At 38.1% G+C, this 24,245-nt stretch overlaps 1 long non-coding RNA gene across 1 annotated transcript in view; it reads right to left on the bottom strand.

The window, feature by feature from the left end:
• Positions 1 to 5,275: 5,275 nt before the first annotated feature.
• The window catches only part of LOC122792285, a 29,628-nt gene continuing 10,658 nt past the window's right edge, over positions 5,276 to 24,245 (bottom strand). Inside the window, exon 2 of the long non-coding RNA XR_006363303.1 lies at positions 5,276 to 6,253. This is a non-coding gene — a long non-coding RNA (uncharacterized LOC122792285). The remainder of the gene's footprint in view (positions 6,254 to 24,245) is intronic.

The following is a 24,245-nucleotide window of genomic DNA, read 5'->3' on the forward strand; positions in this document are numbered from 1 at the left end:
CGTTCCCCATGTCAGTGTTTCGGCTGTCGGGATTTCACCTTGTCGATCATCTGTCTCGTCAGTCTTCTGGAGTCGGTCTTCTGAGCGTCGGTGTTTTGGCATGTCGATCAAGTCAAGGGGAACCCTATGTTTATATATATATATATATATATATATATATATATATATATATATATATATATATATATATATAGGTTTACTATCATTTAATTAAATCACAGAACGTGTTTTTAAAAATAAATCAAATGTTTTTGCTGCATTTCTATTTTCTGAATGTCAAACATGTCAAAATTTACTAAATGTGATGCCCGACATTCGTTTTTTTTCACATTTGCATTTTATAGTATAATAGTCCCAGAGCCCAAAACCACCAGGTGTGCAGTCATAGATAGAACATCACATATGCAAATCATGTTGTAACTGTTGGCCAATAACTGTTCGTCATAATATTGAATTATAATACTTGAATGAGCTTGCTCGTTCATTTAAAAGCATTCAACATTTTGAAGTACGACTTTTCAAAATATTCGAATACATGCATTTGTATAAAGTATTTTCGATGATGTGCATCATGTGCAGTTCTGTTATACGATAGTAAACCATATACATACATATATACATATACATACACATATACATATACATACATATATACATATACAAACATATATACATATACATACACATATACATATACATACATGTATACATATACATACATATATACATACATATATATATATATATATATATATATATATATATATATATATATACATATATATATATATATATGTATATATATATATTGTAAGAAAGACTCAGTCAAGCTAGAGTCTTCACTATGTAATACTTTAAACCTTTGGTAGAAGAGGCCCATGGGATATATGCAAATGACCCCTTAGGCACAAACCCTTATTTCAGCTACATGACTTCTGAATGCCCATGACGTTTTACTTTTTAAGTGTGTATGAGTAAATTCAGACTAACAAAGCCAAACTCCAGTAGTTGTAGACATGCACGTTTTAGCCTTTTTATGACCTTGTCAGTACAGAATAAACAGACTTTTGGGCTGTACTTTAGAAACAAAGATCTTAAAATCAAGCCTGATGTCCATAATCATAAGGATGCCTGCAATATATCCCAAACAACATCCAAACTAAAGGGTAAAAGGGTCACTCAGACAATCCATTCAGCAAAAACTTCAAGAAAGACCTAGTCAAACTAGAATCTTCAATGTGTCATACTTTAAACCTCCTGTAGTAGAATCCCCTGGGATATATGCAGATAACTCATTAAAGGCAGACCTGTGTTTGACTTACGTGGCTTCTGAATTCCTGTGACTTTTTACTTTTTGAGTATTATGTCCTTAAGTGGTCCTTTGCATATGTACTACATAATTAGGGAATGTGATGAGCACTTCAGTGACAACATCTGCTTTTATCATGCAGTTTTGTAGCTTATAGCATGGCAGTAAAGTTGGAATTTTGAGTCAATATCTGTGAGTCAGACATTTACTGCCCTGTGCACCAGACCCGGACTGTGCAATGTGACTTGTTCCCTCCCATGTATGCACATTGAAGACTATAAAGTGAGTTGTGCCTGCATGGGCATGCTTATGACCTCTACATGGCTGCAGGTTTCTTCATCAGCCTTGCAACCCTTGGGGCTCTGTGCAACCACCATTGGCACTAACATGGGTCATATGGAGCCCATTCCTTCAGGCCAGCACATTCCCCACCATCCCTGTGCCCCGGCACAATGGTTGGTAATGCCAGTGGGATTGGGCTCTGTTGCACTACTCTGCTGCCTACTGATTTATGTGATACCAAACGCATTTATAAATATCTACTATAAAATGTTCATCTGCAAACAGATTAAAACTGCTCATGACTAGTCAATTTAGTCAAAGCAGTTTTGTCTGAGGTAGTCATACTAAGCACACATCTATATCAACCAGTCTTTTCACTAGCTAAGCAAGTATTTGATTCCCCACAGAGAAGACTTTTATTTAGCTGAGAATCTAAAAATTGTCGATACTATTAGTTAAATGTATTACTTTAGTTCTAAACAAAGCATAATTAAAATGCTATTTATAGACTTGATATATTTTTGTATAATGTTTCTTCTGCTGTACTTGAAATAGTTTAATACATTGCTGTGTCTTTTTTCGGTAGAAGTACATAACAGATACCCAGTCTCCCCAATAGAAATACATAACAAAATACCCAGTCTCCCCAGTAGAAGTAGATAACAAGATACCCAGTCTCCCCAGTAGAAGTACATAACAAGATACCCAGTCTCCCGTCTAGAAGTACATAACAAGATGCCCAGTCTCCCCAGTAGAAGTACATAACAAGATGCCCAGTCTCCCCAGTAGAAGTACATAACAAGATACCCAGTCTCCCCAGTAGAAGTACATAACAGATACCCATTCTCCCCAGTAGAAATACATAACAAAATACCCAGTCTCCCCAGTAGAAGTAGATAACAAGATACCCAGTCTCCCCAGTAGAAGTACATAACAAGATACCCAGTCTCCCCTCTAGAAGTACATAACAAGATGCCCAGTCTCCCCAGTAGAAGTACATAACAAGATACTCAGTCTCCCCAGTAGAAGTACATAACAAGATGCCCAGTCTCCCCAGTAGAAGTACATAACAAGATGCCCAGTCTCCCCAGTAGAAGTACATAACAAGATACCCAGTCTCCCCAGTAGAAGTACATAACAAGATACCCAGTCTCCCCAGTAGAAGTACATAACAAGATACCCAGTCTTCCTTCCATGTTTTGCATTAGTTTCTTAACATTCAGCAGAAACCATTAGGGAAAAGAGGCTACATTAGGTTTTCAGTCTGTGCAGAGAAGACAAAATAAATAATCATTATTTGTAGATAATATCCTTCTTTTTGAAGTGTGTTTGAAAATACACAAGGAATGGTGCAAGATGATCCTGTATTAGTATGGGCAAGATCCAAGATGTTATTCCCCCTTTGTGTACTTGTCCAGTAGTGGTAGTGTAGGTTTCCTAGTCTATAGTTGGTTAGTTTAGATCACCTAGGAAAATTACATTGAGTTTAATACTGAATTATTCTATCTCCTGTAAATAGGCATTGGGGCTTTCTTGTGTCATAGAGAGTTCTATAGCTAGCTAATACATGGTATGAGACCTTTCTGTTGGTTATTTGGACATGAAGAAGCTCTAGTACATCATGCTGCTTAACCAGCCTTGATGTGAGTCTCTTCTGGATGTAGATTTTGAGACTTTCAACTTTTTTCCCCTCTTGCACGGTAGTTGGTCTAACTGTGTGGAAGGCTTTATAGCCCTGCAAAGCCTGAGTGTTCTCCACTATTTTAAACCATGTCTCAGTCACTACACAGACGTCTATGTCCTCCAGGGTGGGAAGGGCTTGTAGGGACTGGGGCTTCTTGTTTAGGCTCCTTCTTTCTTGTTTAGACTTCCAGTTGCACTTTCCTGCTAATGATGTTGGCCATGCTGTAGTGAAGGCAGGCAAATTGCAGAAAACACTCTGGACCGATGGCTAAATAGTGCACATGTGCAAACCAGAATATTGCACTATGATGTGTTTCCAAGATCACAGCTTTAAGAACATTCAAATGTACGCACTCAGAAATGCATCAATACATGCAGGTGTTTGACCCTATGGCTGCACCACTACCTTGACCCTATGGATGCACCACTGGAATGTATGAGCAATAAGTAAAGGTGACAATCTGTCCTGTGGCTCCTAATACTTTATTGACACAATCATGATATGTTGGCTATTGTTTTTGCTTTCATAATGTTATCTTCTGCAGACACAGCATACTAGCCTCCTGTCCATTTCTACTTTAAGCAGGTAACAAAATTTGGGGGCAGGAAACTGAGAACGGTGGGAAAGGGTAACATAGTCTAAATGCCAAGAAGGCACGGCTATGAACTGAATACATAATGAGTTGTCACTCCTTGTGTAAAACAGATCAATCAAGTAGAGGGGTTGATTACTGCTCAGTGCTACATATTATCACCTAATAGTATTAATGAACACTGCAATAGTAGCCCAGAGATACTGCCTCAAACATTTCCAATGTTCTTTGCGGAGGTACAATACAACACCAAAATATGCAATGCAAATGAGCTTCATTGCATATTTGTGGTGACTTACAACCTCAGTTGAGTAGATAGCTATCACAGGAAGCAGTGATAAATGTAAAGGTGAATGTGGGAATGTGTAAAGCATCTTAGAAAATTGTGTACATGGATGTTCTTCAGGTTATCCCCTGATCCACATAAATATGTAATGGACCCAATTGACTTAGCAAGAAGAAGAAGATAAATTATGATTATAGCATAAATGGTCAAATAATAAAAATCATTAAAGATCTAGGGACAGAGAACTTTAACCATTATGTGTCTACCAGCCACAGGTGTAACTAGTTGAGGCAAAGGGGATGATAGCACAGGGCACAAGATAGTTAGGGGGCACAACTGGTAGGTGCCAATAGTGTGAGAGTACAGTACTGTAATTGATTTATGGAAGCTGTTTGGATATTGCAGCTTCATAAATGAATGCCAGTACTTCATTTTACTCCACTACATGTCAAGTGGAGCAGCACCCGTGCTAACTTCAAGGTAAACTTAAATAACTGGCTGGGCCGCCTGAGATTCTCTGACAATCTGTTTTGTGTTGCTCTCCTTGAGGGTGGAAAGATGTCTTGAAATGGTTTATTCACCAAACATATAATGGCATGTAAAGTGTTTGCCTAGCACTTAGCTACAAACCTATTATAATTTAAAATGCACACATTCTACAAAATACATTTCCATGGAAAATGTATTCAACATTTATGTTTGTTTTACTTTTTTCATAATACAACCAATTTCAAAACTTTGTAAAATGCTAATCATTAAAACACATTTACTGTTTGCTTTTGAGCTTCTGTTCTGATATACATGATCTTCTGTACACATATATATGTGTATGTGAGTGTGCATGTGAGAGTATGTGTGTGTGTGTGTGTGTGCGTGTGTGTGTGTGTGTGTGTGTGTGTGTGTGTGTGTGTGTGTGTGTGTGTGTGTCTGTATGGTTGCGTATATGTGTGTGTGTGTTTGAGTCTGTGTGTAAAGATGTGGTGTGTATACAATATGTATGTGTTGTATGTGTATTAATGTAATTCTGGGACAATGCTGCGTGCACCTAGGCAAGAACGTTATGCTTTTAGTATACCAATTGCATTTGATTCATTTCTTTACTCTAAATTAATTCTAGTGAAATCCCAGCGAAAGATTATTGCACACACATTTAATGAATAATCACAGCTAGTTTTTTATATGCATAACCTGAATATTTGTCATGTAGCAACAAAATAAAAAGAAAGTTGACAGAATACACAGCCTCAGTGAAAAGTCAAACATAAAATGACTTTGATAAAGCTTTTCTGAGTTTCATTTGCAGCTGGCTAAGAAACTCATTTTACATTCTTTTTAGAAAACATTTTTTTCAGAAGGTACTCATAAAAATGAAAAATGCACAAGGTATATAATGCTTATCTGGTTTTATATCTTGTAGCATCTCTGTATTCTCTCTACATTTCCACTTGCTAGATTCCCTAAAGCAAACAGATATAAGTATCTTACTTAGGTTTTACGCTGATGTATATCCAAAGAAATTTTTATTCCAAAGTCAGTGAAGTAAACTTAGTAATTATTCCCCTGCACAAAGCGCTCAAATTTTATGACATAAACATTAAGAGTTATGACTGCTCAGGGTAGTGTAAGTGGAAACAAATGTAAATACTTTCACCTAGTATTCAGGGTGCATAATTTCATTTATGTCTTCAGCAAGGAGACAGATGCAGTATGCAGACATGCAACATGAAAAAAATACTAACAAATTAAATGTTTCATTTTGAGAGTGTAACAATCATAAAATACAGACAGTTGGCAGCTATAGAAAAAATTAAATGCATTTGAACTGTTGTTACAGAACATAGTGAGAAATATGAAAATAGTATGTTTTGTAATTTTAATAATGCAATACCATTGCATTTAAAACATTGTTGTTAAAACATATATGAAATCTTGCTCGACTACTTGCTGTCCTTTGTAAGCAGATGAGCCAGTAAGTAAAGACAAGAAGTGAAAACTGCAGTCTGTGTTTCCATCCTCTGTGTTATTTCTTGGCTTGAGTTCATTTCATAGACAAAATTAGTATTACTAGAAGGCTGAATATTTTCGAAAACAATGGGAAATCTGAAATAAAATACAAATATATAAGTATAGTTGCTTAAGGAAAGAAAAACAAATTCAAGTGATCAGTATATTTTCATATTGTTTTTTTAGGAGCCATTTCTTGAAGGATATTATTATGGTTTCTGGCATACACAGGCAAAGAAATTCATCTAGTATTATGTTTGTAAAATTATCTTTTGCCCCCCCAAAAAAAAAAAACCCTCAGAAGGGTCCAAATTCAGAAAGTTACATTGACTGGCTACTGCTCAGTTCTAATGTATGAAACTTTCTGATTCATAAAAGCTTCTAAGATATGTTGTTGCCTAGCATAAGCTGATCTTGTATACTAACATTACAAAAAAGGCGGCCACAGTTTCCTTACAACTCAACTCATGAGAATGAGAATATACAGTGAGCTGTGGTTCGGAATAAGATATACAGATATTTTTTGCTACATTATATGTACCTGTTTTGCTGCATGTCCTAGCTGGATCAACAACAAATGGCTTCCCATTTATACAGTGGTGGGAAACACAAAGAGGATGGACACTTTTCATCATTGCTAGGGTTGCTGCTACCTGTCAGGAAAATTTCCTGACTGTGAAGAAATCAAGGTTTCTGTCAGGAAATCTGGGTATGGTGAATATTTGACAGGTATTCTGAATCATTTTGAGATCCAATACATTTCTGAAGCATGTTTCCTAAGGTATTTACTCTTTCACTTGAATTTTCTATCTGCATTTGAAGTTTGAATCTTAGCTGGAGTGTTTTCTGTGCTGTGTCTGTATGTTCTCTCTGTGTTAATGTGAATTTTCTCTGGGTGCTCTGTTTTCCTGACGTTTTATTACAAAAAGAAAACAAAAGCGCTAATATTACCTGTTAAGGTACTTGAGCTGGTTTTGTCGGAATCTCTGCAGCCTTGCATATGTTCTTTTATGTTTGCTCTGTTTTCCTCCCACATTTCACACACATGCAGTGGGTGGATTAGATGTCTAATTTGGCCTTAATGATAATTATGTATCCTGTTTACATTGTTAGTTAATCTATTACAGGAGTGAATTAAACTAATTGTATTAAAAGTAATGCAGATCCATCTATCCATTCACTCATTTTTCAATATCAGCTTCATCCTATACAGGGTTATGTGGAGAGACAACCATGTAAGGCAAAGAACCATTTTGAGGTGGGATACCAGTCCATTCCCTCCAGTAGAGCTCTTTTGAATGTGTACCTTTAACTCCCAGTGGGTGCGGCTTCAGCCTTTAAAAAATGAAGTTATCACCTTACAGCTCTAACAAATGATCATTAACAGAGTTCAAATATCAAAACAATTGTGTTTGCCATCATGTATGCTTCAAAATAAAATATTCTGATACCTTGTATGTAACATGGTTTTGTAATTATTAATGCAAATATGAACAGGCAATATCTGACGCCTAGAGGAGCAGTAGGAGGTAACTGCAGAAACGCCTGGAGACGTCACTCGGCTGTAATGAGCTAACCTCTGCTTCACTGTGCCACATCCATATTTATTATACATTGCATTTAACAAAGGCATTTGGAGTCTGTGATAAGGGATACAGAGGACTTTCTTGGCTGCACAACACAACATCTGTATTTTTAGATACAACACTGTCATGATTTACTAACTTGAAATTACGTAATTGCTGTATTTGTGTTAACTAAGTTAGACACTGCTGGACCCAGCCCACTTCCAAATAAGATCCAGTAAAAAAATTGTTCTTACTAAATAACACACTAGATGTTATACAAGGTAACTCATGAATTATCCGGACTGTTAAATGGCAAAAAACAGCAAACAAGCTTAATTAGACATTGGTATATGGTTAATCAGTGTGACATAATAAAAGGCAAATAAATCAGTACAATGTGAAGATAAGTAACAGTGAATTCAGTGAAACAGTCAACAATAATATGAATAGTTGTGGCTCAGTAATAGTGCCCCTCTTAGTCTGCTATACTAATAATTATCTGAGGCAGTATTTTGTAGTCTTTAACCAGAATAGCATGGTTTACCTATGGGATACCTCAATGCTCCTTTTCTAATCAGTATTCCAGGACAACACAGCGAGGCAATTTCCTTTTTTATGCTGGAATGAGGGTAATTCTTACCCAGCTGGACCAACCCGGTTAACAAATGCAAATAAATAAATAAATAAATAAATCCCATTTGATAACAGATTGGCCTTACCATCCCATGGTTGATAATTATATATTACCCATAATGAGAATAACTGAGATCATACCATAGCTAATTTGAAGAGACCCATGCATGGGATAAAGCATTTAGAAGCTGCCTCTGTCCATTAGTAGGAAAGGGGGCAGTCCTGGGACACATTTTCTGTTTCCCATCCATAGTTCTAAGTTATACTTGAATATGGACAGGAATGAACTTTGTTTTATATGGATGGGTAGTCTGTTCCACAACAGTGGTATTCTCTGTTAGATTTTTATCTCTGGAGAGTGCAGTAAGGACCTGTTCTTTAATATCTCTAATTGGGGGAGAAATGGTAGAGAGTATTTCCTGTGGGGGGACTGAAGGTGATAAGGTGTTGAAACTGGAGCTAAATATAGTGGTCAGCAAATCTGCTATATCCCCTGGTTCAGTATAAGAAGTTCCATTTACTGTTAGTTCAGCACACTGCTGGGTGTTTCCCTTAAGGTTGCATATATAACTGAAAAATGCTTTATGGTTGTCCTTCGCATGGGAGGCAATTTTGCCTTGAAGTTGCCTTTGGTGGACTTGATTAGTCCCCTGAATTGCTTGTTGTAACTGATAAGGGAGTTTTTTTTTCTTTTGACATAGCCCTTCCTATTTGTGATCAGAATTTTCTTTCTTTTGTTATAAAACCTATTTATAATGGGGTCGACCATATGGGTTTATTTTTGGAGTTTGTCCTAAGTTTAATTTGGTTTTCTACTGCTGAGTCTGTGCAGTTATTTACAGGTTTATGCAGGGTTTCTGTAAACACTTCCACATAGGCCACATGTTCTCTGAGTTTGGGGGGAGGGGCTTGAAATTTAGCTATGCCATCACTAAATTGGAGGTAATTAGCAATGGAAAAGTTTTTAAAGGTTCTGTAGTTTGCTGGGAGTTCAGCCTTTATGTTTATTTCAAGGGGGACTGCTTTGCTATCTGTTCTGACCATTGAGGACATTGTACAAGGAGGGGGTGCAACGTTCCTTCATATTTGTGAGTACCAGTTCCAGGATACTTGCACCCCTAACAGGTTTGCAGACTAGCTGTTCCAGAGTATTTGCATTGACAAAATCCAGTAATCTTTAAGCCTGCATGTTAGTGGTTGTGTATGTATCCCAGTTATGGTGGGAAAGTTTAAATCACCCATGAATATGGTGCTGGACTGAACTGTGAGTGATTCCAGTAAATGCAAGTATATGATATGGTTATTCTGGGTCATAGACATGGACCTATAGCTAGCAAGGATATAGTATTGGACTTTACTTGAGGTTAGTTGGATATGGAGTAGCTCTAGCATGTCATATTGTTTGACCAGCCTTGAATTGTGTTTACTTTTTATGTAGATTGATAGAACTCCACCTCTTGTCCCTTCTTGTGCAATAGCTGGTCAAAATGAGTGTAAGGTATTTCAGCCTTGTGCTGCTGGGATGCCTTCCATGGCTCAAAACCATAATGGCACAGATGTCAACACTCCCCAGAGTGAGCAGCGCTTCCAGACAGAGGAGCTTTTTGTTGAGACTCCTAGCATTGAGCAGTAACAGTTTTAGTTTATCTTCCATAGAATGTACTATGTTGTAAGGTTTATCAGACTGGCATTGCCTAACAAGGCATTATAGTAGATAATGTCTTGGCAAATATTAGAAAGTTTAGTGGGGACAGGTGCAGACCATCCCTGGCAAAGAAGTATGGTCTGTCAATCATGTCCTCCCAAACTAAGTATTGGACCCCCTTAGAATGACACCAGTAACTAAGTTAATTGTTAAAGTCAATCATCTTCTGTTTATATTGCGGTATCACCCTTGGAAAAGGTAGAATGATGATCAGTGCTGGGCTCATATCTGTCTGGGAAATATATTCTGAAAGCTCTATCATGTCTCTACTTATACAGTCCAGGAAGGTACATCTTATATCTTTAACACTCACATGGTCTATGACAAAGTCATACTGGTACTTGTGGTTCAATGTCCTGAGTGTGTGTGATCTTGCAGATCATTGCCCATTTCTAGGCACCTGACTGTGACCATCTCCTTGCCAGGCCTGGTGAGGGGGACATCAGTGTGTCTCACAACAGAATCTCCAATGACCAACATATTGATCTATGTGGTAATTTTCCTTAAGGACTTACAGGTCGGGGCATTGTGAAATGTGGTTTTATGTGTTCTGGGAAGTGTTGTCTTTATAAAGTGTTTGAGAGATAGCAGAGGACAGCCTATAGAAGACTTTTGAGGTTTGGATGGATTGCATTTAAGGGCATCAGCATAATGTGAATTTATTTGTCTGATCCATAGCAGGCGTAGTGTGTGTGTGTGCATTACTGGCAAACTGTTTGAAGATATCAGTGTCTGTATGTTACAGCTTTGCCTCCAAAGACATAGTGTAATTGCATCTCTCACACATACTGGGTCAGTCCGCTTAAGAATAAACATGAAATAGTCACAATACCAGTGATCAAGTCCACGGAAAATATACAAGTACTCCAAAGCCCAAAAGAATCTGTGCAACAGCAGGCAGGTACACGGCAAAATACTCCACAATAAAAAACTGAAGACTATATATTGAATACAAGTGTGAGAGCTTTCACAATGTTACACATTGCTTCATCAGACATAAAATCAAATTGCTCAATTCTCATATATATGCTTATACAAAAAACAATTGTCCAATAGTATTAAATAAAACTCACTCCAAAACCACACCAATGAAAACATACACATCATTAAAGCAACATGACGTCATAACAAAGTAACATACGTATTGTACCTGAAAAGGGCTTAATTATAGTGCACTGGCTAAACATACTATCCAAGCAGGATCTGAGCATGTTTTTGGTTTTCAAAAGCACTCACACTTGCATTCAATAAATAGTCTTCAGTTTTTATTATGGAGTATTTTGTCGTGTACCTGCCTGCTGTTGCGCGGATTCTTATGGGCTTTGGAGCACCTGCTTAAGAATAAGATGGTTGTCAGTAAACATGAGACAACTGCTACATTGTCTCAGGATGCCCATTTCTACCAGGGTGGCTACAGGGACAGTAGGAAAGTGCATGTCCATGGCTGTGGATCTATGAGGGGTGGTGCAATCTGGGCTGGGGGGAGAGGTCTAAGGTTGATCTAAAATAACATTCTTGGTGGTAATGATTCTCAGCAGGCAAACTAGATATTCTACACTCAGCTAGATACAGGAGAAAATATCAGAGGAAGTTTTATAAGGAAAATTACAACTCTAGGTGCCTCTGTCTATTTTATAGGAGATGAGTTAGACAGGAATTCAATATATATATATATATATATATATATATATATATATATATATATATATATATATATATAAGGCTCAGATCCTGCAGCAATTCACAATTTTCTCACTATTGTGATTCCTACAACAAGATTAAGGTTCCCAGAGTAAGTCAAATACAAACAGGAAAACGTAGCTCTCAACCTTCCAAACAGAAAATGAGGAACACCAGCTTTCATAATGTGGAACAAATGGACAAAATGTGGAACACATATTAATGGTTTACTGACAACTTCAACTAGGAGAGTCATGGGGGTTAAAATATGCTGGTCTTACTTATAAAAAGATATTTTAATGAATTAATACAATTTTTTTCTATTTTCCATAACACAGACTGTGTGCCACACACTTTCAATGTGGAACTTTGAGGAACATGAACTTTTTAAGACTCCAAATGAGGTAGGTTCCTCGTAATGAGGTACACATGAGAGGTATGTGAAAAGAATGCAGTAAAAATATAATAAATGGGGTTCAGATCTTGCAGCAATTCACAATTCTCTCACTATTTTGAGTGATCCCAAAAGATCAAGGTCCCCAGACCAAATAAAATGCAACAGTAAAAATGCAGTAGAAATATAATAAATGAGGCTCAGATCCTGAAGCAATTCACAATTCTTCCACTACTGTGAGGGATACTACAAGACTAAGGTCCCAGACCAAGTTAAAATGCAAGCAGTTGACTTTTGTTTAAAACAGGGAAAAAATGTAGAAAAGAACAATACACAATTCAGATCAACACTCCAAATATTGCAGTGCTTACTAGTTGAAATGGGATTATATGAAAAAGAGGCTAACTCAAGCTTTTGGAATCTAATGGGAATCCATTATCAGTCTGAGCTTTCAGTGTCCATTAGAAATAGTGCTGGTAGGGTCTTGCAAACTCTAATCTACAGTAGGGACAGGCAGCTAAAAAGCCACCAAATTTAAAAGCACAACAATATTCCAAAAATCAATGCATTCAAACAATAGTTTTAAGCCCTGAACTCTTGTAGCTGAAGAATAATGTGGATGAATACCTTAAATAAGAACTGTTTCTCTACTGCCCCCACTAATTAGCTAGATCTAATTACTGTCCAATCAATAAATGCAAAAGTAATGTTTCCTAACTGACCATAGCTAACAGCTTTTAAGACTTCAAAAAAATCTTTGCCTTAAAATAAAATTTAAAATACAACAAAATGTCACACAAAACAAAAATCTGAAAGTAATAGAAATATCCAAACTTTAAATGTAGAAAATCCAAACATCAGTTCAGTCAAACAGCAGTGATAGATTCAGAGGTCTTGTAGTTAAAGACACTTACTTTTTTAATTACATGTGTAAGAAACAATTTCTTGTTAAAGTGCATAGAAAATCTTATGTCACACTATGTATGTCAAGAGGGTTTCTGACTATAAAAGCATACCTCTCAACTTCTTAGTGTAAACATTCTGAACAAAGGCTAAACATAATGGGGAAAAGGCCCCAAAACAGGAACATATTGTAAATACTGGGCCTATAAACTTAGAAAATTGCTAGAACAACACTTTTTGCATTAGCATACATTTTCTGAAAGTTGCAAAGTCAGAAACAATTCAGCATCGCCATTGCATCAAGCCCCCTTTTCCCATTTTGTACACAGTCAGGGTATCACTTCAATAGAGATCATCATCTAGAGACAATGGTCACACAGCAAATATCTACCATTATTTAATGACTACAATCCTCAATGACTTGCCAGAAAAACACCAATTTTATGAGGGGAAACAACAAAAATGCAAGGAAAGAATCTGTACTTTCTGGGAAATTATGGACAATTGAGAGGTGTGTACATAACCAAAAGAGTGTTCTTTATATGAGATTGTGATGTTACAGAAATATTGTTGAAATGCCAGGGTAAAACTGGTAAATTTAGAGACATGACAATGAAGTGAAATTACTAGAAGGCAAGTTTGTGGAAAGGTTGAATTAACATTTATGTTAATATAAATATGATGTAATTGCAACAGCTTGGTTATTGAACATAGATACATTTCTTAATGACATTGTTAACTATAAAGTATTATTGGAGAACTTCAAGACATAAATGAGTGGTTGCTTTTTTGGAGGCTCTCAAAAAAAATCTACCCAAGCAACAGGGACCTCCAAAGCAGAAACACAAGCAACCTCCACCCCCCCAACACAACTCAAATGACACATAGCCCACAAACTCAGTGTGCCACTCAACCACAGCCCATAAGGCATAACAACGTACCCAACACTCTAGTCATAGGTGACTCTATAGTCAGGCACACTGATGTTCCACTCACCAGGCTAAACAAGGAGAAAGTTACTGCCAGCTGCCTGTCAGGTGCCAGGATCCACCACATAACGCATGCACTCAGGTCACTCCACAAGTACAAATATTACTCTGTCATTGTTCATGTTGGTGTGAATGACCTGAGATGTACCTCCCTGGACTACATGAAAAGAGACATGGAGGAGCTGTCCTATCTTGTAGCCCAGAAAGGTATGACCCTTGCCCTGAGTAGCCTCCTGCCATCACCCAGAATGATACCACAGTACAAGGACAAAATGATTGATTTCAACAATTGGCTAAGCTTCTGGTGTCATTCTAAGGGGATATGGTATCTGTCTGGCTGGGATAGCATGATCAACAAACCACGATGCTTTGCCAGATATGGCCTGCACCTGTCGCCCTTGGGATTCCGGATACTGGCTAAATCTCTTGCCACCCCTATAGTGCCTTTTTTAGGCAAGATTCAAATGACAAATTCACCACCATAACAGGTACAAGCAAGCAAAATCTGAGGGTAATGCTACTTAATGCTAGAAGTCTAAACCTCAAAATGCACTCACTCGAGGCACTCCTTAAAATGGAGCACATCGACATTTGTGCAGTGACAGAGATCTGTTTCAAGGCTCCAGAAAGCACCCCTGCATTACCAGGCTATAATTCATACCACACCTTTCGGCTACCTAACCTGGACAGAAGAACTAAAGGTGGAGGCGTGTCCATATTCATTAAGGATATCCATACCTCCAGGCTAGTTGCTTAGCATAATGCATCCGAGATTATCCAAGTGCAACTAACTCTGGGCAAGACCGCAATCCAAATTGTAGCTTGCTACAAATCCCCCACCATGCCCCAGGATTCCCACTCCTCATTTCTTGATACACTGGAAAATATTAGGGTACAACCTAAAACCCTAATAATGGGCGATTTCAATTACCCCACCATTAACTGGGAAAACTACTCATGTACCAACTCTTGTGCTCAACGGTTTCTGAAATTCATAAATTCCAATGCCTTGGCTCAACCTATCCGCACCCCCACCAGGGGTAGCAATATCCTAGACCTGGTCATTACCAACATGGGCAACCAGTGTTCCACACCAGAGGTCAACTCCTCGTTGGTCAGATCCAACCACAGGCAAATCACCCTAAACATCCACATCCCACCCCCACCCCCTGTTAGGGATACCACCGTAAAAAAATTCTCTAAAGCCAACTTCACGCTTCTTAAGACAGAAGTGGCAAACTTCACAACACCCATGCTGACAGACAATAGAGGAATGACTGCTGAATCCTATACAACTGCACTATATAAGCACTTACACGACTGTATGGATCATGCAATCCCTAACAGAACCAAGATGCTATCCTCCAAAAAAGGAAGCCAATCTGGTGGTCCCCCTGCCATAAACAAACTCTACAACAGAAGAAAGAAACTATTGCAAAAAAGAGTAAAATCCCATGATTGGAGGAACTCCATGGTCAGCCTCAGTAAGAAGCTGAGATCCCTCATAAAATCCTCCAAAGCTAGTTATGAAAACAAAATCACCAGTGATTCTAAAGACAACCACAAAGCATTCTATAGCTATGTCAAGAATCTCAATGGCAACACTCATCTCTGCTCTGAGTTACAGCACAATGGCACTAAATATACAGAACCAACTGATATTGCCAGCATCCTGCAGATAGGTTCAGTGCTAACTTTACCCCTCTCTCATCCCCTAAAAGGCCCATCTCTATACCGGAAGAATGCAAAGTTCCTGTAATCATGGCTGCACAGGTAAAAAACACACTCTCCAACACAGCATCCATGGGACCTGACAACATCCCAGGCTGCGGTCTACATTAACTACAGAATGAACTGGCACCCCACCTAAGTACCATGTTCAATCATAGCCTCACCTTAGGCTTTGTGCCCACTGAATGATGCACATCAATGTTTATCCCACTCCACAAAGGCGGAGCCACCACGGACCCTGGGAACTACCGCCCCATTAGCCTGATGAGCTTGGTCTACAAGGCTATGGAATGTATCATCATGGAACTTATAAACAATGACATTGATAACCTCCAAACTCTGGCCCTACCCAGTTCGGGTTTGTAAAAGGCAGATCATGTCTCCTAAACCTGATAGACTTCTTTGAAGTGGTCACCAAAGCCGTAGATGAGGGTAAGGTGGTTTAGAAACCTGTACACCACAATCACTCTATGGCTATTCTTGAATAGTTTTATTAGCATCTTCCAGCTGTTATTATATTGTGAGATTGGCCATCCCCACCTCTAATGTAAAACTTATTATAGCCATATGTTTAATTACTTCTGAACCTGCCTTATACCCCATCTCTTAACTACAATATCAACATTTTCTGTTCTACCTAGTTTTTTTCCTTACCACAGTTTCTTTGAATTCCTAAACACTAATCTCATGATCTATTATCTATCTGAAAAATTCACTAATGCACATCTTTAAATGCTCAATCTTCAACATCTACTAATGCATAAATAGCTTTTATACTATAAAAGAAGCCTCTACTTTTATATGAATGCATTCTAATAATCAAATATATGTCTAGTTGTTAATGTGTATTATTTAATATCTGTTCATGTATTATTGACTGTATGTTTAAAACATTTGTAATATGTCAGAGCTTTTCTCCACAGACCTCCACTGAAAAGAGGTTTTTGACTAACCCAGTTGGACAAAACCAGTAAACAGAAGCAAAATCAAATAAACCTGGTTATGTTCACTTTGAAAGAATTCTGTGGGAACTCTGTCCTGGGGGGAGACACTGTATATATGTAATGAAATCATATACTGTTTTCACTGGATGGCAGGTTGACTGCGAAAGCATGAATTAAGATGATATTTGAGCTTTTAAATCACATATGTGCTGAATTACTTTACATTTTAAGAGATGAAGGAAGTCTGCATATGGTTTAAATGTAGAACTTGAATTAAATTAACCTTCTATGCAGTAATGGAATGAGAGATGATTACTGAATGATTAGTTTGAATAAACCTGTCATAGGAACAAGGGCTTGAGAAAGGATAGTACAAAGTATATGATGCTTTGGAAGAAGAAGGAAATTATTTGTTACTTTGAGTGATTATGTATGGATAAGTCTTGATAAATAAGTGCTTCCAGGGGGTGGGCCACAGAGACTACAGGAAATTACGTGATGGCTTCATATTGCCATGTACAAAAAGGATAAGTTGAGAAGAAAATTCTAATTATGCAACAAAGTCACTGAAGGTTGATCATTACAATGTGCCACCACAATACGAGATAAGAAGTTTTACTTCAATAAGAAGTCTGCTCTCACTCAGCTGGCTGCTGCTTTCACATCACTGAAACACTCCTTATCTCTATTCACACTGCCATTTCCCCACCCTGCTTTCTTCAGCACTCATTACCCTAAAGCTCCTTCCTTTTCTGCTACTGTCCACTGTATATCTCTGTTCTTCTCTCTCAGCCTAACTTCCTTTCTCTACTATATTCTGTCGCACTACCCCTGTTGCTATATTCTGCTCTGCAACTTCTTTTCCATGAGGAATACTTGGGAAATCTCTCTAGTCTTTCTGTATCCCCTCCTTGCCTCTCACAGTTTCTTGGTTCCCATTCTTAGCTGCTTCTCGGATTGTTTGTTTTTTGTTGGTGTTTTTAGGGTTTTCCCTGGGTGTAGTCTCGCTCTGTTCACCCTCGCTATGCTTGGGCTCACTCTGCTACCCCACCCTGACTTACTTTTATTTTCTCTGGACACACCCCCTTCCTTTCTTGCACATCCAATCATACTCCACCTCCTGCCTGTAAACACTCCCAGCTATACACGTGCCACTATACATTACATCACTTCCTATTTCTCAACTTACCTTCCTCTATCTAATATCTTAAATTACACCCTTCTCACTTCACAATGCAACATATGTATATTACCATCCCACTCCTTATATTTCTTTCAGTCTTAACCTTGTATCACACTAACCTCTCCCACCCTTACACATCCTTGCACCACATCCACCCCTAAAAAGGCTAGTACTCCTCACTCTTTCATAATCTCCCCATGTCTTTTTAATCTCTCTAACATCTCCCTCCACAAATTTACTATATTTCAGTATGACTCTCTGTACTGCAAACCCAATTCTGAATTATACTATTTCTACACACTGCTCATCCCACTTAATCTTTACAGTATTAACTTACTCCTCTGTGGGGAAATCCATCAGAACCCTGTCCTCCACTTCTGCCCCTACCACATGACCTGCAGCTCTTCATCCACTTGCCCCTCTCCTCTTCAACCACACCCCTTGCACTCATTTCATCTCTTCTCCCAAAAATCTAACTAACTGCTCACTAAACATCCAAAGCCTCATTAATGAAATCACTGAGCTCCACTCCTGGTTAGCCCATACCTCCCCTCACATTCTAACCCTATCAGAAACCTGGCTAAAACTCTATATTACTAACAATAAATACTGCCACCTGGTTATAACATCTGACAGATTCCCCAAAAGAGGTGTGGTGCTGCCATCCTCTACTTCAACAAACTCAATCTCTCCCCCATAACCATCTCTAATTCCAGCTTCCACCCATCTGACTGGTCCAAATTAACAACTGACTCTCCACAAATCAGTATCAACTTACATGGATTCCACCAACTTGTCTAATCCACCACCCGCATTCACAAAACTTCATCTTCCAGTCCTGTAAATTATTGGAACCTCACTAACTCCCTTAACCTCTATCACAGACCCTGTAACTTACTTGACACCTTAAGTGACCATCCTCCCACCTCTATCCAAAGACATTCTGCCCAACTACCCAAATCACAGTGTTATACGGACTGCCATAGACTGACTTTGATGCAAACAGATTCAACTCCACACTGTCTAGCACTGACTCATCCTTCCTCTGGCAGCTTCCTTTCAATGAAGCTGTGCTAAAATTTAACCTCATGTTCCTAGATACCCTAATCTCCCTCTCCCCTACCAGGAGAATCAGAATCAAAGCTAATTATGCCTCCTGGCTGTCTAAGGAAACTCAATCCCTTATGCACAAAAGAGAAAGTGCTTGGAAAGCCTGGACAAAAAAACAGCACCATCCTTGTTTCAAAACTACAAAGAACTCGGGAACCTTGCCAAAAAAGAAATCAACAATGATACAAAATCTTACTATAACTCTCCCCAAATCAACTGTACATCCAACCCATGAAAATTCTGGTCCACCCTTAACAAAATTCTCCATCCTGGATGTCCTTCCACCCTCTCCTCTTTCCCAAATAAATCTCTTCTAGAAACTGCTACCCTTCTCAACAATTACTTCATTGATACTCTCCAAAAAACGACTCACACTAACCACAACACAAATCTCACTCCTTCTCCTTTAAACCCACAAAACAGAAACCTCATTAGCTTTCAACCTGTTTCAACTGCCTACATCAAATTACTCCTGTGTAAGCTCAAACCCTGCTCTCCCTCCACAGATAACATTCCCCCTATCTTCCTCAAGCTAGCAGTTGAATCCATAGCCTACCCTGTATCTCTTCTAATCAATAGATTCATTCAAGAAGCCAAAGTCCCTGACATTTGGAAATCTTTCTTCACCATACTTTTGTATACAGGGGGCAGTTCTACTGACCCATCCCACTATAGATCCATAACCATCCTTTCGCCCCTCTCTAAAGTACTTGAAAAATGCATTCATTCTCAGTTACTCAATTTTCTCCTCCAGGAAAATCTTCTAACACTAACACAACATGAATTTCGGCCAAACCACAGTACTGCAACAGCACTCTTATCATTTACTCATACAGTAGTTGAGGCCAGAGATAACAAGAAACTTGTATCCTGTCTTTTCCTTGACCTTTCCAAAGCCTTTGACACTGTCTCTCACCCTATTCTTTTATCTAAACTCGCTAACCTCAATCTCTCTGATCCCTCCCTTAACTGGTTCTCTAGTTACCTCTACAATAGTCAACAATCTGTCAGATGGCTCACCTCCTGTTCCCGCTCTCTTCCCATCACATCTGGAGTACCCCAGGGTTAAATCCTGGGCCCTGTCCTGTTCAATATTTTCATCAATGACCTCCACACAGCTTCCAAACAATCCTCCCATATTCAATATGCTGATGATTCCACACCCATCTCCATTTCCAACAATATCTCATACCTCCATGCTTATATCCAAGACTCCTTTCTATCCATTGAAAAGGGGCTGCCAGATAATCATCTCATCTTAAACCCCCAAAAAACTAAACTCCTGCTTTTTCTCCCTCATTCTTTCTCTAATCATAAATCAACCTTTGTCATTACATCCTCAAACAAGACCACTATTCAACCTAAATGCCATACTAAGCTGTAGGTACCATCATAGACAATGAACTAAAATTTAACTTGCATATACTTCAAAGTATTAATAAAACACCAAAAACTGGGACTACTTTACAAAAATAGAAATTTTCTTACTTCAAATGCTAGACTCCCTGGCACAGCCCCCCCCCCATGCTGCCCCAATCCTAACTAACATACAGACTACCACCTTATCTAAACTCCAACGAACATACCACAAAATAGCTAGATTTGCCACCAACTCTTCTTATAACTCTCACCACTGCCTTGCACTCAACTCTCTTCAATGGCTGGAATTCCCCCAACTGCTCCTACTATCACAAATTCAAATCACACACGCTATACTATACCACCCATCCACCTGCCCATCACTCTCCTCCCTTGTATCCTCTTACACCCCCACTCGTCCTCTCCTCACATCCAACCAGCAACGTCTAGATACTTATCAACATAACAAAAATGTTAGTAAACGCCTATATAAATGCACTGTAGCCCAAGCCTGGAATAAACTCCCTTTACATATATGATCCATTCCCCACCCAAAACACTTCAAAAAGGAATTTAGACTACACCTATTTATCACCAAGTCATGCCCCTGTCAGGACCCCACCAAACCCTCTACACTAATGTATTATCCCTTTTACTACATACACATCTCACTCACCATATCTTAGTTTTGTCTGTCTTTACACACACTATCACTAAATGAATTACACTCATTAGCTTGAGCTCTACATCACATGTATATTATGTATATTTTGTTTTGCTCTACTTTAAATTCCCCTCTCGATATTAGAATTATATTCTTTTAAAACAACATCTATGTATTATAAAAGTACTATTGCTGTGTGATTTACATACAACCCAAAGTTTTATTCTTATTGTACTAAAAAAAAATGTTGATGCTCCGCTACTCTAATGTAGTGTAGAAAATGCTATGCTTTTCTACTCCAGTTGGACCAACCCGGTTAACAAATGTCAGCCAAATAAATAAAAATGTTAGTGTGTGGAAATAATAGACTGGTGTAGCTAGAGTGCAGCAGTAGAGGGACTTGTTTACTGACTAGCGGGAGTTGTCACTTGGCAACAAGCTAAGCACTGGATTTCCTGACAGCCGATAAAGAGCATGTAGGTAGGTAGAAGTGATTCCACTTTAAAGTCATGTGTTATGAAGAGGTGCAATAATATATCAACAGTACAGATATTTTGACTAAGATCATGTGTGTGTGTGTGTGTGTGTGTGTGTGTGTGTGTGTGTGTGTGTGTGTGTGTGTGTGTGGGTGTATATATATATATATATATATATATATATATATATATATATATATATATATATACATATAGACATATACATATGTTATATTATATTATATTATATTATATTATATTATATTATATTATATTATATTATATCATATTATATTATATTATAGATACTGTGTGTGGCAGCAGGATTAGTAGTGAAGAAAGGGATAAAACTATAAGAAATAACACATATATAGACTAGGAAAAGGCTAAGATTGACTTTGGTGAAAGTTATGAACAGTTAAGAAATGCTTAATCACATAATGGGAGTTGGGAAAATAAGGCAACTACATCCAGTTCAGTAAGAAGAGTGTGTTCTTATGTAAATAAAGTGAAAAATTATATAAACTAATGTTGCATGAAGTAAAATTTGACTTTTAAAGGTGGATGGCCTTGTAACAGATTACTTCAGTTAGCAGTGCAGTACATGCATGATTATTTGTATACCAGTCAGTTATAAGATAAGGTATTCAATATTATAACCAGTTAAAATATTTTAAAAGATATAGTGAATTATTTCTGGATTTCATGGTCATGTGGATATGTCAGTGCTAACTAAAAAATAATTAAGATGATTTTTGTAACAAAAATATCAAGTCGATAAATGGCTTAATAAAATAGATAGACAGACATAGATAGATAGATAGATAGATAGATAGATAGATAGATAGATAGATAGATAGATAGATAGATAGATAGATAGATAGATAGATGTGTAAATCTGTTATATCTTGTGAAAGGGCAATCTATAGAAAATTTTCAATTTAAGGCAGAACGTATATTTTTTAACTTAATGAGTTGTAAACTCAGCTAAGAGTTAAATATAATCTACTGAAAAGACACAAAGTTTTACTGACACCTGAATGGATATCTAAAAGAGTACTGAGATAAGCAAATGCTTGAGATGACATCACATCAGCAACTGATGAAATAAAAATGGTGATTTCCCTCAAGAAATATGTCTTTGGGATTTCTATTTGGAAACACTTTGGTAGGTGTCCTCCAAATCCAGAGTTATAAGCCAAGCCTGCTGAAACAATAACAGCAATAGAGGTTTGTTTTGATCTGTATGAACATGTCACTTTTCATCCTTTTTGGAAACAGAAAAAAATGGAATATAACCTTATCCTGCTTCCAGCAGGGTTATTCCTTGAATTATGTTATCCAGTGGTAAACCAAGGAGAATGTCTGCTGTAACTTGTGTGGATGAGCAAAACTATCTGCCTGAAATGGGTTTTGAAACAATTTTTGTTGCATGACTTAAGCCCATTACTTATAATTTCCATTTATTTAAAATTGTGGATATTCCTTGATTTGCAGACATAAAGTGGTACAAAGGAAAAAGCTTTTGGAAAAAAGAAAGAGGGAAAATCTTTTGATGAAATTTGAAGGAAAAAAGATTTGGGCTTGTCCGGAAAGGAACTACGTGTTTGAATTGTGTCATTTGTCTAAAATTCTCATTATATTTTAACTTCTGAAAAACAGTATGGATTTCTTATCAAAGCTTCTATGGGAAGATGAATTGTCATTATGCATAATCTGTCTTACTATACCCATAATTCATAGGTTCATAGGTGTGTAGTAGGCTAATGGCCATGGAGCCTTTACAAGCCTAGCCCATAGGATTACCCTGGCATCGTGCCACCCGACATTAATTCCCAGTGCCTCTGTCGAGTAGAGCCACTGGAGTGATCGCTGTGGTGAATTTTCTATTTCCCATCCACTCATCAAGATTTCTCTTGAAGAGGGTCAGTGAGGTGCTCTGTTTGACATGTATGGGAAGTCTATTCCATAGCATGGGCAGTCTCTGGGCTATGAACCTGTCCCTCCAGCATGTTCTGTTGATTGTGGTAATGAGGTTGAGGTCTCTGGAGTGTGTGGTGTGGAGGGATTGGGATTTCTTTAGAAGTAACATTTCTAACAGAGCTGGGTCAGACATGGCTTTGTAAGTCAAGCAGAGATTGCCTCTAAGCAGGTGATATGAGACAGAGAATAGTTGGAGTTTTTTGAGTTTGTCCATCTAGGACAACTGTTTAAGGCCTAAGATCAGCTTTGTGAGGTACATCTGCAGCCTCTACAATTGTTGCAGGTGTATAGTGAGGTATATGCCAAATGGGGAATTGTACTCGATGACTGGCCTAATGAGGGAAGAGTAGAGGGAGACAATGACCTCTTTCTTCCTGGATGCAAAACGCTTAGTAATGAGATGTGCCACATAGAAGGACTTTCTGACCACAGTGACAATGTGGTGCTCAAAAGAGAGGTTGCTGTCAACCTGTGTTCCCAGATTTCTTATAATGCCTTCTGTGTTCAGAGGACTACCATCGATGTGCTAATTCATGGCAACCAAGTTTTTCTCAAAGGGGATGACAACACATTTTTTGGCATTGAGCTCAAGGCCATGGTTCTGACACCAGTCATTGGTCTCAGTGAGGCCTTTATGCAGGATGTCAACATCACTTGGAGAGTTAATTATAGCTCCCAACTTGCAATCGTCTGTGAACTTTGTTACCCAGAGTCCCTTCCTATTTTCCTGGACTTCAGAGAAGTAGATACCAAACAGGCGAAGACC

This window comes from Protopterus annectens, chromosome 1.part2, assembly GCF_019279795.1.
Source record: "Protopterus annectens isolate FY-2018-M chromosome 1.part2, PAN1.0, whole genome shotgun sequence".
NCBI classification, from domain to species: Eukaryota; Metazoa; Chordata; order Ceratodontiformes; family Protopteridae; genus Protopterus; species Protopterus annectens.